The sequence below is a fragment of the Orcinus orca genome, chromosome 16 (genome assembly GCF_937001465.1).
Source record: "Orcinus orca chromosome 16, mOrcOrc1.1, whole genome shotgun sequence".
Taxonomy (NCBI): domain Eukaryota; kingdom Metazoa; phylum Chordata; class Mammalia; order Artiodactyla; family Delphinidae; genus Orcinus; species Orcinus orca.
Window position 1 is genome coordinate 61,734,806 of NC_064574.1, and position 14,656 is coordinate 61,749,461.

Consider the following 14,656-nt stretch of genomic DNA (forward strand, 5'->3'; position numbering starts at 1 on the left):
GAGACTAATGAAATAGAGAGCCCCCCAATAATCCCTTGAATAAATGGTCAAATGATTTGCAACAAGGATGCCAAGACCATTCAGTGAGGGAAGGATACTCTTTTCAACAAATGGTGTTAAGAAAACTGAATATCCACATGCAAAAGAATGAAGTTAGAACCTTACCTAACACAGTATAAAAATTAATTCAAAATAAATGAAACATCTAAATGTAAGAGCCAAAACTATAAGGGTTTTAGAAGAAAACATAGGGCAAAAAAGCTTCATGATGTTGGATTAGGCAATGATTTTTTGCTATGACACCAAAAGCATAGGCAACAAAAGAAAAAGCGATGAATGAATTACAACAAAATTAAAAACTTCTGTGCATCAAAGGACACTATCAGGAAGGTGAAGAGGCAACCCACAGAATGGGGAAAAAAACTTGCAAATCATATATCTGATAAAGCGTAAATATCCATAATATATAAAGAACTCCTACCACTCAAAAAAACAAACAATCCAATTTAAAAAGGACTTAAACATTTCTCCAAAGAAGATATAAATGGCCAACAAGCTCATGAAAAGACACTCAACATCACAAATGCAAATCCAAACCACAATGAGATATCATTTCACACCTATTAGGTAAGAAATTGGAACTTTGTGCACTGCTAGTGGGAATGTAAAATGGTACAGTCACTATGGAAAACAGTATGGTCCTTCTTTAAAAAATTAAAAATAGTATTATCATATAATGCAGCAATTCCACTTCTGGGCATACACCCAAAATAATTGAAAGGAGAGGTTTGAATAGGTATTTCTACACCCATGTTCATAGCAGCATAATTCACAATAGCCAAAAAGTGGAAACAACCCAAGCATCTATCATCAGATGAATGGATAAACAAAATGTCACGTATACCTACAATGGAATTTTATTCTGCCTTTAAATGGAGGGAAATTCTGACACATGCTACAAAGTAGATGAACCTGGAGGACATTTGCTAAGTGAAATAAGCCAGTCACAACAAGACAAACACTGTATGATTCCACTTATATGTGGTACCTAGAGTAGTCAAATTCTTTTTTTTTTTTTTTTTTTTTTCTGCAGTACACGGGCCTCTCACTGTTGCGGCCTCTCCCGTTGCGAAGCACAGGCTCCGGACGCGCAGGCTCAGCGGCCATGGCTCACGGGCCCAGCCGCTCCACGGCATGTGGGATCTTCCCGGACTGGGGCACGAACCTGTGTTCCCTGCATCGGCAGGCGGACTCTCAACCACTGCGCCACCAGGGAAGCCCCGAGTAGTCAAATTCTTGAACAGAAAGTAGAATGGTGGTTACCAGAGGCTGGGGAAGGAACTATTGGTAACTGTTGAATGGGTATGGACTTTCAGTTTGGGAAGATGATAAAGTCCTGGATGGTGGTGATGACTGCACAATGTGGATACAGTTAGTGCCACTGAACTGCACACTTGAAAATGGTTAAAATGGTAAATTTTGTTACGTATCTTTCACGGCAATTTTTTAAAAATATGCTGATACCTATTGCTAGACTGTCCTCCAGAAAATGAGTCATACACTCCTGGCACTAGCACAGAACATTACCAATCTTTTTACTCTTTGCCCATTTGATTGCTAGGGAAAAAAAATCATCCCAAATTATCGATTTAACAATCTCCAGGCCAGTGATTTAAAACAGGTAATCCTCATGAATTCTTAACGAACCAAGACGCTGGGGAAAAAACAAAAAACAAAAAAACGTGGTGATAAGAAAGTCATGTTAATTCCGATTCTTCTTAATACTGCAAATGGAAATCTAGCCATGGTTCTCTGATTTTCTGCATAAAATGTAAAGGCAAAAAAAAATTGTGGCGAGTACAGTACGGTCTTGTAATATAATTTTAATTTCCGGGCAAAGCTGTTTCCTGCAGATACAATAACAGCCACTCTGGAGGATCAAATACACACAACAGCCTCACCTCGGTGTAAAGCCCTGGCTCAAGGTCTGTGCGTCCAAGAGTAAGGGGCGGGACCGGCGGTAGTACGCCTGCGCGGACCTCCCCGGCCCAAGTGTGGCCTCTCTAGGCAGCGGGGAGGGCGCGGGGTCGAGAGGGTTAGGGAACGAGCGCTGCCTCTCCTCTATGGTCGCGGGCCGGGGGCACTCTCCTCCGCAGTCAGGCCTAGGTTATTTCCGGAAGTGCAGCCGTTATCTCTTCCTTTGCTTACGCTGGGTTCCAGGCGGGCGTCGATGGCCAGTTCGGCCCCGGGATGAGCGCGGCGGTAAGCAGCGGTTTGGCGGAGGATGGCCAGGGGGCGGCCCGGGCTCGATTTGGGGGCGGGGTGTGGACCGCGGATGTGTAGGACGGACTCCGAGGGGTGCACGGGCTTTCTCCTCCCAGGCCCCGGGCCTGAGCAGCCGCGGTCCTGGCCTCGGGGAGTGGACTCCCGCTTGGCCAGCTTCTCCATCCCTTCCCGAGAGCCCACCTCGGAACGGCCGGTCTGTTGGCCTCACCTGTGTCCCCTCCAGGGTCAGAGTCCGAGCCTGTAGTTCCAGAATCAACCTAGGGCGAGAGGGAGGGGACGTCGCTTCCACACACCTTCGAGGGAGACGACGGGGCGCCCGCCCCCGGGAGCGCGGGTCGCAGCCTACGACAGCGCGTACAGAATTGACCAGGCTTCTGATAGACGCCAGACTGGGCTTCAGGTCTGACTGGCCGGGCACGTTCCGGCCCCAAGGCTGAACGATTGCTCTAGTTTTAAAAGAGGGTAACGGACGCACAGAAAGGGCAAAGTGAAATCCCGGAGTCGCAGTCCCAGCTCTTGTGATTCTGAGCTCACGGCTCAGAAATCTGGACTTATGCAAAAGGGAGTTTTCTTTAAAAAAAAAAAAGGCAAAAGAGAGGACATGTCAAGCTGGGGATCTTTGGCGGGCAGAAGGCGGCCCCCCAACTTTGGTGGGGAGGAGGAAGAGCCAGGTGCTGTCATGGTCTGAACAGTCCCCGTTGGGTCCTCCCCACCGAAGCCCGTTGGTCGGTCCTTTGTAGGTGGTCTTGATGTCACTCTCTGAAACGTCAATAGAAAGGAGTTTTGCTGTCTTCCCTGGACGCACCCCAGAGCTGACGCAGAGTGCACGTGTGGGTTGGGTTGTTTTGTTTGTTTTTGTCACAGCTATTTTGTAAACAAGCCAGCCTAGGGATATACAAACCCATATCTCCATAAACTTGATGGAAAAATTGTGCTTCTCCAGGGCAGTTCTGTCTTTTTTTTTTTTAAGCTCCAGTATTTGGCACTGGTACTATCTACATAGCTGGCACTAAATAAATACCACTATTAATAATTCTATTAATAATACCAATCACTCATACAGCAGACTTTTTGAATATCTATAGATAGAATTTGTCATTTAAGCCTCCTTCAAAGGAGGTGTTATTATCCTGAACTTATAAATGGGAAATAGGAGGCTCAGAGCAGATAAATGTGATCTGGTTTGGAACCCAGGTCTGTCTAACCTTTAAGACCATACTGTTTCAGCCTCTCCAGGGAAATCATAGTCTAGGAGATAAGAAAACATGCACAAATAAAAGTTACACTAGTGCACAGAGGCAGGAAGGATTAATTTGGGTTATGAGGGGAGTTTGTTATTAAAGATTTTCCAGTGACAGTTGAATTGGGTCTTGTCAGTTGGACACTTTTGACCCAGAGATGGTGTGGCGCTGTGTTACAGATGGAGGGAACAGGGTGATATGAAAAAATGCCCAAGGAGCAGGAATTAATAGGTGGGACTAGAGTATAATGTGTGAGTAGGTGAAGAGTAGGAGGTAATCAGGATAATAGTAATATCTAACACTTATTTTGCACTTACTATGTGCCAGGCACTATTCTTAGTGCTGTGCATGCATTAATTCATTTAATCCTGCCAACAACCCTATCAGGCAGGTCCTATTCATATCCCCATTTTACAGATGAAGAATCTGAGGCACAGAGAGGTTAAGTGACTTGCCTGAGGTCACGCAACTAATAATTGCAGGCTTTAGGATTTGAATTCAGGCATTCTGGCCCCAGAGTTTGTGCTCTTAGTTTAAAAGTTATGTTGATTGCAGGGGGGCCATAAAGATTCTTAAATGACAAGCTTATGACCATGGGTTTTATAGTCTCACAGTTGGGAAGGTTTTGAGCAAAGGAAGGACTTGATCAGAATTTTGCTCCAGGAGGATGATTCAGACAGTGGCGAGAGGAGGGACTAGAGAGAAGAGGAAATGAGATTGGAAGTGTTATTTAAACTTGATTTTGTTAATATCTCACCTGTACCTTGTGTGACACATATACTTAGGCATCTAAGTGTTTATTGGTATGTAACAGCTCTCTAGTTCCCAAACATCCATGGACATAAGAATATTCTAAGGGGCTTGTTTAAAATGAACATTATTGGGCCTCTCTGCCAAATATCTTTGAGTTCACCAAACTTCCCAGGTGATTCTGACGGAAGTTCTAAGAAACTTCTGTGAAAGAAGTCAAAGATTTGTGGATTTGATTTTCAGCTACAAATATCTAGAACTCAGCTTTGTGCCAGTAGCTCTCAGGTACAATGATAGAATTCTCTGGCTTGGTTCCTGACCTTCAGGAGCTCAGAATTTGGTCAGAGAGGCACTCAACCATCAGTGTGCAAGTCCTGAAAAGGATTCGTTAGTTTAGAATGTGTGAATCGTAACGGAATAGTTTAAAAACAGATAGCTAAGGTATGGGTTACTGGTAACTACCAGTAGTTTTTGATCACTTTCTGAGTCATTAGGCATCTCCAGTGTTTCATACAAGATAGGTCGTTGAATATATGCCACAGAGCAGACACGAAAGAGGAGAGACCAGGACACGCTTCCCTGTGTGCACTTATCTTGCCCACCACCACTCACAGGCAGTAAATCACAGGGTCTCAAATTGCAGGCAGCTCAGTGTCCAGTGAGCTAGCTAGCTGCCTTTGCCCTAGTGATTTCTGACCCTGTCTAGAAAGAAAATCTGTCTATTTGGAGTTGGAAAAACACAAAGTTTTATGCAGGAAGAGCCTGAAATGCTTCTCTTATGTTAATGAAAGCCAGTTTCCGCCACTTCCAAGAAGTACATACCATGTTCTGTTTTATTTGCTGTTTCTGACCTTTGCCTTGCTTAGATTTGGACATATTTCTTTTTATCTCATAATCACTAGAAATGGGTGGTCCCTCTTTGGACATTTGATAATGTCTGTAGCGTTCTGCTAGTGTTTATAGTGGTGTCCCGGGGTGGACTGGGGAGGGTGCCAGAAATTGGGATTCACCCAAGCACCCTCACCCCTATTTCTCTTATGAATATTTCTGCTTATTTGTCTCATATGAGGAACAGCATGCTCACCCTAAGAGCCACAAGCTGGAGTTCACATGTTCCAAAATGCAGTGGTGTCAGATTCTAGTTTGGATTTCTCAGCTTCGCAGCGGCCCCTCTATGATGTGACGTAGACCAACGTAGTGTTACGAGGACAGGCTTAATGTCAGACCGTCATTTAAAACGTGGCTCTGAATTTCCTGGTGGTCCAGGGCTTAAGACCCCACGCTTCCATTGCAGGGGTCATGGGTCCGATCCCTGGTTGGGGATCCCGCATGCTGCGCAGCATGGCCAAAAAAAAGAAAAAATTGTGTTGTTGTTGTTTAAAAAAACAAACAAAACCTGGCTCTGCCCTATACTAATTAGGTCTCCATTTTCTCATCAGTAAAATGGAGATGATAGTGATAATTATCCCATAAGATTGTTGTGCCTCTCACATTATATAAGGGCTCAGTAAATATCAGCAATTGTAATTATTCTCTGTTGTCGGGTAATACGTAATGAGAAGAAATAACCTAACTAGAGACCCATCTAAAGCCAAAATCTTTTTTTTTTTTTTTTTTTTGCAGTAAGTGGGCCTCTCACTGTTGCGGCCTCTCCCGCTGCAGAGCACAGGCTCCGGACGCGCAGGCCCAGCGGCCATGGCTCACGGGCCCAGCCGCTCCGCGGCATGTGGGATCTTCCCGGACCAGGGCACAAACCCGCGTCCCCTGCATCTGCAGGCGGACTCTCAACCACTGCGCCACCAGGGAAGCCCGCCAAAATCTTTTTATTCTTTTTTTTTTTTGCGGTACGCGGGCCTCTCACTGTTGTGGCCTCTCCCGTTGCGGAGCACGGGCTCCGGACGCGCAGGCTCAGCGGCCATGGCTCACGGGCCCAGCCGCTCCGCGGCATGTGGGATCTTCCCGGACCAGGGCACGAACCAGTATCCCCTGCATCGGCAGGCGGACTCTCAACCACTGCGCCACCAGGGAAGCCCAAATCTTTTTATTCTTGCAGTGAACCTGGTAAGAAGTGATTGAGATCATATTTTTCAGGCCGGAATCCCAATAAATTAGCTCTTCAAAGGATTATTCCTAAAACATTAGGTATGTATTATAGTCACAATCAGTGTTTTGTTGAGTGAAGAGGTAGAACCATAATTATATAACACTGAACCAAACAGCTTGATAATCACACTTTCTAAAGAGTTAACAGTCATCACATAGTGAAGTCTTCAGAAGCTAAGGTATAAAAATTCTTAAACTCAGAATTAATGCAATCTTCTTTGATAAACTCAATAAAAATTATTATATTAATTTTCTTAAATGTGAGTTGAGTGATTAAACTATGAAATAGGTTACAGCAGTGCCCCTGCCTCCTCCTGGAGAATAACCCTCTGGATAAATCCACAGAGAAGCACTTGACCAACAACTTTCCTTCCAGGGACAAAATAGCCAAATTCATTCTAGGGTCTTCAGTTACATAGAATTATTGGGACAGTATATATGTCCCAGCCCTTTTTTTTTTTCCATGGATTTTCAGATAACTATACCATGTCAGTTAGGTATTTCTTTGGGAGAACATACATAGGGTCATGGTGATAGATATCTTGTGATAATTGTTTCCTATCAGTTGTGCCAACAGACTTAACCCGTGAACATTCTAGAAAAAGTCATCTGTATAGTTTGTTCATATGTGCATATTCATGTCATATTTCACATGTTAATGCTTTCTAAGATTTTATGCCATTTCTTGACATTGCCACTTTAGAGATGGTGTGCTCCTCTGGAAGTAATATCTCTCCAGGTGTTTTAGAAGTTACATCGTCGGGAATTCCCTGGCGGTCCAGTGGTGAGGACTCCACGCTTCCACTGCAGAGGGCACAGGTTCAATCACTGGTCGGGGAACTAAGATCCCACATGCTGTGTGGCGCAGCCAAAAAAATAAAAGTGTCCATGTCTCTTGCAATAAAAGCAAATGGTCATTTCAGTAAATAAGTAAATGTTACATGGTAGAGGAAGTTGTTGGTTATGGGGCATGGGCATGAGAACCACCCGCTTAGGGATTCCTTACTTGTATGGATTGGGAAATGTCACCCACTGGCACGTGCTGTGGAAGAAGGGACCACGTTTATCGAGCACTTCCTGTGTGCTGTGCTCTTAATGCTCAGGACAGTCCTGTGAGATCAGGAGCAGTAACCCCATTGCTTATATATGCCGATGTGAGCCTTGGAGAGAATGAATAACTTGCCTGTGATCTCACAGCTCGTAGTGAAGCTGGGAATCAGAACCTGTCTTCTGATTTTAAAACTGAGATGCATTACACTGTCTCTCAGAACCAGGAAGTAAGTAATAGGTCCAAAAAATTAAAATAAGTGTTTTAAAGGCCTCTACTGAAATATTTGATAAATAGGAAACCCCTGGACTCTCACTCATTTTGAGCTAGGTCGGTGAGAATAAAGCTGACTTAGAATTTTTAGACTTGGCCCCTGCCCTCAGGTTCATCCACAGCCTTTCACACACACAATCTACTGAGCCTCTGACGCTAAAGCAGAATAGAAGCGGTAATGTAGAAAATTGTGTGGGAAACCTCATAAGCAATCACTTTCTCAGCAATAAGTAAGCTGATAGAACTCCAGAAGCTTTCTAACCTAAGGCCAGTTAACCTAGAAATGTCAAACACTCATCGGTAGACCCTGAAGGCATTACCTTATGGAGCAGGTGTGAAAACACAGATATCCACAGGGGTCAGGCAGCTAGTGGAAATGAGGAAACCAGCTGGGTGAGGACTGCAGCAAACTGGAGCCAGCTGGCCCTGTGTGAAGGGGGCAGCTGCTCAGATACTCAGCTTCAGCTGATTCTTGTCACACAAAAGGAGAGCCCAGTGTTGCCAGATCTTCTGATTTTCAGAAGCAGCCAGGAATCTGGGTTTTTATGTGAAGTGAGATTTTTTTAAATGCTGGCACCGAATTCAATAGAAAAGAAGAGAAGAAGGAAGAGGAGGAAAGAAAGAGCAAGAGGGAGGGGGAGAAAGAGAAGCACCACGTGAAGAAAAAGACTAGATGTCGCCCCCGAGCAGTGGCTGCCACTGTTGAGACTGACAGGTCGCGGAGGATGGCTGCTCTTGACAGTAATGCAGCCACACTGTGAAAAGTCTCACCTGGGCTCATTACAGGCACTCTAGGAAGCCAGGGCAGTGGGTACTTTAAGAAAGCCCTTATCCCACTGGATAAACAATGATTCTTAACCTAATTTGGGTCTTGGTCCCCTTTGAGATCAGATAAAAACTGTAGATTTCCTTCAGGAAAACACTCGTGTGCACAAACACAAGCTTGGCAAGTGATTTCAGAGTGTGCCCTGACACCCTGAAGTGCCAATCCAGACATCAGTTGAAGACACAACTTCAACTTTCAGAAACTGCAGCTCTTCAGAGTGACTCAGTCCAGTGGTCTCGCTGTGCTCTTCAATTATGTGGTGTTCCAGCCATCATTTTATTTTATTTTTACATTTATTTATTTATATTTGGGCTGCATTGGGTCTTTGTTTCTGTGTGCGGGCTTCCTCTAGTTGCAGCGAGCGGGGACTACTCTTCGTTGCGGTGTACGGGCTTCTCATTGCGGTGGCTCCTCTTGTTGCGGAGCACGGGCTCTAGGCACGCGGGCTCAGTAGTTGTGGCTTGCGGGCTCTAGAGTACAGGCTCAGTAATTGTGGCGCACGAGCTTAGTTGCTCCGCGGCCATGTGAGATCTTTCTGGACCAGGGATTGAACCTGTGTCCCCTGCATTGTCAGGCAGATTCTTAACTACTGCGCCACCAGGGAAGCCCTCATGTGATGTTTAAGCACAAACCAAAGTGTCTCCATGTGAACAGGGCACTGGGAGTGGGAATGGAATGATTCTTCTCGCCCCTGTCCTAACCACGTCCCCCAAGCCTTCTCTGAGGCTTTGCGACGAGGTGGAAAGAGCAGTAGGCTGCGGGCGTGTTCTAACACGTGCTTCCTTGTGAAGGAACTCAGCCAGCGAACCAGCTCCAACCTGCAGGTGTGTGTGCCAAGTTTGTAGAGAACAGTTATAAACATTCTTAAAGGAACATTGGGCCTTCTCCTCAAAGAAGCCTTTAACCATTGCCAGTGCAGGAGGGTGTGTTTATCCAAGTCAGAAGGCTACAACTTGGAACTCTAGTATCTGAGCTAGTTTTTTATCACGGTAAGAGGCACTTTCATCCTCTAAAAGTACTGCTTTCTTTAATGGAAAGAACCCAAATACTTACAGACAGAAGTAGCAGAAGAGATCAGCTGAATTCAGTTAAGCTGTGCATTCTTTCTCTGTTAACTTCCAGTTTTTGAATTTAGGGTAAAATGAAACGAGCAAGATTCCTAAGAAGTAATCAAAGTCCATGCAGTTTCTAGATTGTCAAAGACAATTAAAAAACAGAGTTAGTGGCCACCTCAGCTTTTCAAAACATGACTTTTTTTAAAAAAAACAGATCCTTAATGTTTTGTTCCCTCTGCATTTTTTTAAAGTATTTATTTATTTATGTGGCATGCAGGGTCTTTCCTTGCGGCACGCAGGCTTCTCTTGTGGCACGCGGGCCCTAGAGTGCACGGGCTCAGTAGTTGGCGGCTCGCGGGCTTAGTCGCTCCACGGCATGTGGGATCTTAGTTCCCCAACCAGGGATCGAACCTGCGTCCCCTGCATTGAAAGGCGATTCTTAACCACTGGACTACCAGGGAAGTCCCAAAACATGACTTATAAAATACCCTTCTGATGTCTGTGTGTGATTTGTTTTCTCTCATGAGAAATAAACTTTCAGATCTGGTAAACTAAGAATTATTAGTGCATTCTAGTTTTAAAAGGTTAATTTGTGAGAAATTAATTTCCATGTATGTTGTCATTTCAAATGACTCCGAGATCCATACACTTGGCCTCCCCCTTAACTCCCAGCTCCAGTTTCAGATCTCCACCTGCTCACTAGACAGTTCTACCTGGAGATCTGGTCATCACTGCAAACTCGACTCTTCCGAAATTCAACTTACATCTCTTAAAGCTGGGCTCCGTTTGTTTACAGTGACTCATTTCTATCAGCAGAACTGTTCTTCTTCCCCTGTTCTAGAACCTAGACAACATCTTTGATCATTCTGCTCTCTAATCACCAAAGCCCATAAAGGATTTTTGTAACATCTCTTGGATAGATTGATCCCTTTCTTTGCATTTTCATGTTTGCCACCTTAGTCTCAGGAGTGACAGCACCTCACTTCTACCTTGTCCCAGCTCAGCCCGCCTTCCTGATGGGATTTATCATCCTCAAGGACAGCTTTGCTGATCTCAATGCCTCCGAAACTTTTATGTGCTCCCATCTGCCCACCTCTCATTAACCAGTCACGCAAGACCCTGTATCAGACCTGTATCTCCAGGTATATCACTCACTGCTCCCCAGGAAACACCAAGAACAGCGCCCAATTGAAGCCCATCTCTTCCAACCCCTGTTAGAAGAGAGGCCGCCGCCGGGCCCCCCACCTCGCCCACCATGGCCACGCCCCACACTCTGGCGGCAGGGGCGCCCGCACCCAGGAAGGCCACCCTCACACACCTGGGGAAGGCGATCCTGGCAGGCGACACGGAAATCTGCATCACCTTCCCCACCGAGCACGTGAAGACGCAGCTGCAGCTGGACGAGTGCTTGCACCCGCCGTGCTACGAGGGCATCGGGGACTGCGTGCGGCGGACGGTCCACAACCATGGCGTACGGGGCCTGTACCGCGGCCTCATCTCCCTGCTCTACGGCGCCATCCCAAAGGCGGCCGTCCGGTTCGGGATGTTCGAGTTTCTCGGCAACCACACGCGGGACGCCCAGGGACGGCTAGACAGCACACGCGGGCTGCTGTGCGGCCTGGGCGCCGGTGTGGCAGATGCCATGGTGGTCGTGTGCCCCATGGAGACCATCAAGGTGAAGTTAATCCATGACCAGACCTCCCCCAGCCCCAAATACAGAGGATTCTTCCACGGGGTCAGGGAGATCGTTTGGGAACAAGGGCTGAAAGGGACCTGCCAGGGCATCGTGGCCACTGTGCTGAAGCAGGGATCCAACCAGGCCATTCTCTTCTTCGTCGTGACCTCCTTGCACAACTGGTACCAAGGGGACAACCCCAACAAGCCCCTATGAACCCTTCTGATCACTGGTGTGTTTGGCGCCATCACAGGCACAGCCAGTGTCCTCTGGACATGATCAAGACCCGGATGCAGGGCCTGGAGGCGCATAAGTACCACACAACGTGGGGCCACGGCCTGCAGATCCTGAGGAACGAGGGCCCCAAGGCGTTCTACAAGGGCACCGTCCCCCGCCTGGGCCGGGTGTGCCTGGACGTGGCCATCGTTTGTCATCTACGACGAGGTGGTGAAGCTGCTTAACAAAGTGTGGAAGACGGACTGAGCCCCAGGGTCTGCACATGGGCTGCCCCCAGCACCCCCTTCTCGCGATTCCAGTGCAGTCATGCCAAAAGGCCCCCTTCCCCTGTCCCTCGCAGTTCATGGCTCAGGGCTGTCCCCTGTGGCCATCGAGTCCATGTGTCCCCTGTGGTCTGTATGACACCACCATGGTATCCATGTGTCCAGCTGAGACCGGGTGTTCCTCTGGCCAGTGAATCTGTGCCCACTTGTCCACGTGCTTACTCATGTGCCTGTGTTTCATGTTTCGTGTCCTGTGACCCTGTGCCCCACTTCCCGGGGTGCCCATGTGGCCTGGGTCATGGCCCCGTACCCATGGCCTGGTCCCAGCCCAGTGCCTTCCACCCTGGGCGCAGGGGCATCGCTCCGACCTACCACAGCTGCCTCCAGGCCTCAACCTGGCCTCACTGCATTATAGGGGCTGCCAATCCCCCTGTGTCTCCCACCACTGGCCTTAACCAGCCCTTGGGCCCTCCCTCTGCCCCGGACAGGGTGGCACCTGCCACTCTCAGGACCACCCTTCCAAAGCAGAATAAACCGGATCTTGTTGCAGCCTCCTGTCCCTGTGTCAGCCCGTCTGTGGGTGGGCAGTGGTGGTCACGCCTCTGCCGAGGGCAGGCCCACTTCTCACCCGAGGACACTGTCGGGGCCAGGCAGGCTGGTGGGCAAGCAAGCTGCGGCCACAGTGTCAGCCCTCTGGGAGGCCTGGCACCAGGCCAAGGAACATCTGGCCTCCATCCAGGCCTTGCCTGTGGCCTGGGGGCAAGATCCTGCAGGGTCAGCTGGAGGCTGTGTCCTTGGGGGTCACCTGGTAGGCAACATTGAGGGGGCAGAGGAGAACTGGTTGGGCCTGGAGACAGTGCTCTCGGCCTCTTGCCTGCCCTGCAGCCTGGGCCCAGCCCAGCTTACTCCCTAATGGTTTCCCTGTGAAATGGTCTGCTTGAGGGGCCCTGCTTTGGGGTGACCAACTTCTGGTCTCCTGAGACTCTGAGCAGGAGGCCCTTTCTTAAAAAAAAAAAAAATAATAATCCTTCTTCCAACACTGAATCAAGATGTGCTCATGAATGTACTTAAAGTGCCTGCCAGTGCCCAGCTCCCCAGAGATGGTCAGTAGCTAGCAGTGGTCCAATTATTATTTCCTGGGATAATACTGTCCACATGGTAGTTGTTTAATCCATAGTAGCCAAATAAAGGAACTACTTTATCAAAATGATGATTCCTTTTTCTAAAAACCTATACGTATAAGATCTCCTACTTCCTTAGTAATTTGAAGAGGCTGCCCAAAGGAAAGCAGTTAGAAAATGTTTAAATGTTCCTAAACATACAAATAATGAGCAAATAATGATTGCTTTTTATAATTTTCTCTATATTTTTGCAGTTATCGTAACATCATTTTCATTAAGAACAGCTTGGTGAATACAGAAAACCAAAACCAAGAAAATCACGATCCTCCCCCACCCAACCAACTACTAATACTTCATTGTATTTTCTTCTAGTCTTTGTTTATAGATTTGCTTGTTTAAAATATAGTGTTATCATGCTCTATATAAAATTTGTGCCCTGTAAAAGGTGATAAAATTCCCTGAAAATCAGGGAAATTCCTACCATTTATGGTCTACTTACCGTATGCCAGACACTTTACTTGCATTCTCTTACTTAACTCTCAAAACCTCCCAATGGGGTAAATACTATTACTAACATCCCTATTTATATATGAGAAACCTGAGACTCAAAGAAATCCAGAGCGCAAAGCTAGTAAATGGCAGAGCTGGGGTAAGAATGCAGGCAGCCTAGCCCAGGGACCTGTGTTCTTAACCACTGCCTGCAAAGAGCCCTTCTCTGCGTGACCAGTGTGGGTGCGAGAGCAATTTACCTTCTTGCCTGTAACAACAGTGAGATTGAGAAACTCTTCCCCACCAGTGCCTACGCCATGCTAATTCCAGTAACAATCTGAATAATCATTTCTTTAGCCCCTGTTTACACCATCCACCACCCTAGTTCACTATCTCTAACTCTCACAAGAAGCTTTGAAGGTTTGTGTACTGTAAGCACCATTCCACAGCTGAGGAAACAAGGCTCAGAGAGCCCAGGTAACTTAGGCACCATCCCGGAGATGGAGAGTTGAACTTCTAACTCCATGGCACCATCATACTGCTTCTCAATAAAAAACTCCCTTAAGACCCAGATAAGGATGAGAAGAGAATGGTCCTTAGCCATTTGCATATTAGTGACATTAGTGTGTTTCTGTGGCACCAGACTGGTGGGATCCAGAAGGCAGGATGTGCATGTTTCGGTTGATTTGGGGTGTGTGTGTGTGGGGGTGGATATTAAGCCCCAGGCAAGTGGACCTGGCACAGGGCACCTCAGAGAACCAGGCCTCACTGTCTTCCAGGTACTGTTCCTGTGGAAGCCTCTGAAGTCAGGTGTCAAGAGTTAATTACCTAAGGGGAAGGCAGATTTGTTTGGATAAACTCTGTTATTTATATGAAGTACATCTGTTGTTGCCGACTCCAGACATTTTCATGGGCCAAGAAGCTGGCTTATTTAAAAGTATGTACGTTGAAAGGACTTCAGAAATTTCATTGAGAAAACTGAGGCCAAAGAAATTACATCTTCAAAGGAAGTTAGCAGAATGGAAGGATCTAGAATTCTCCAGCCTCCCTCATCCAAGTCCATTGAACTTTCCACTATACTATTTTGCTTTACCTAATTTTTTTTCTTCTTTTTTTTGCGGTACACGGGCCTCTCACTGTTGTGGCCTCTCCCGTTGTGGAGCACAGGCTCCGGACGCGCAGGCTCAGCAGCCATGGCTCACGGGCCCAGCCGCTGCGCGGCACGTGGGATCTTCCCGGTCCGGGGCACGAACCTGCATCCCCTGCATCGGCAGGCGGACTCTCAACCA

General features: G+C 47.1%; 1 protein-coding gene and 1 pseudogene across 1 annotated transcript in view; both read left to right on the forward strand.

The window, feature by feature from the left end:
- The first annotated feature begins 2,128 nt into the window (after positions 1-2,128).
- The window catches only part of BFAR (bifunctional apoptosis regulator), a 28,922-nt gene continuing 16,394 nt past the window's right edge, over positions 2,129-14,656 (forward strand). The window contains exon 1 of the mRNA XM_004270161.4: positions 2,129-2,262. The gene's annotated coding sequence lies outside the window, so the exon portion shown is untranslated. The remainder of the gene's footprint in view (positions 2,263-14,656) is intronic.
- Positions 2,152-14,513, forward strand: LOC125961494 (tricarboxylate transport protein, mitochondrial-like; annotated as a pseudogene).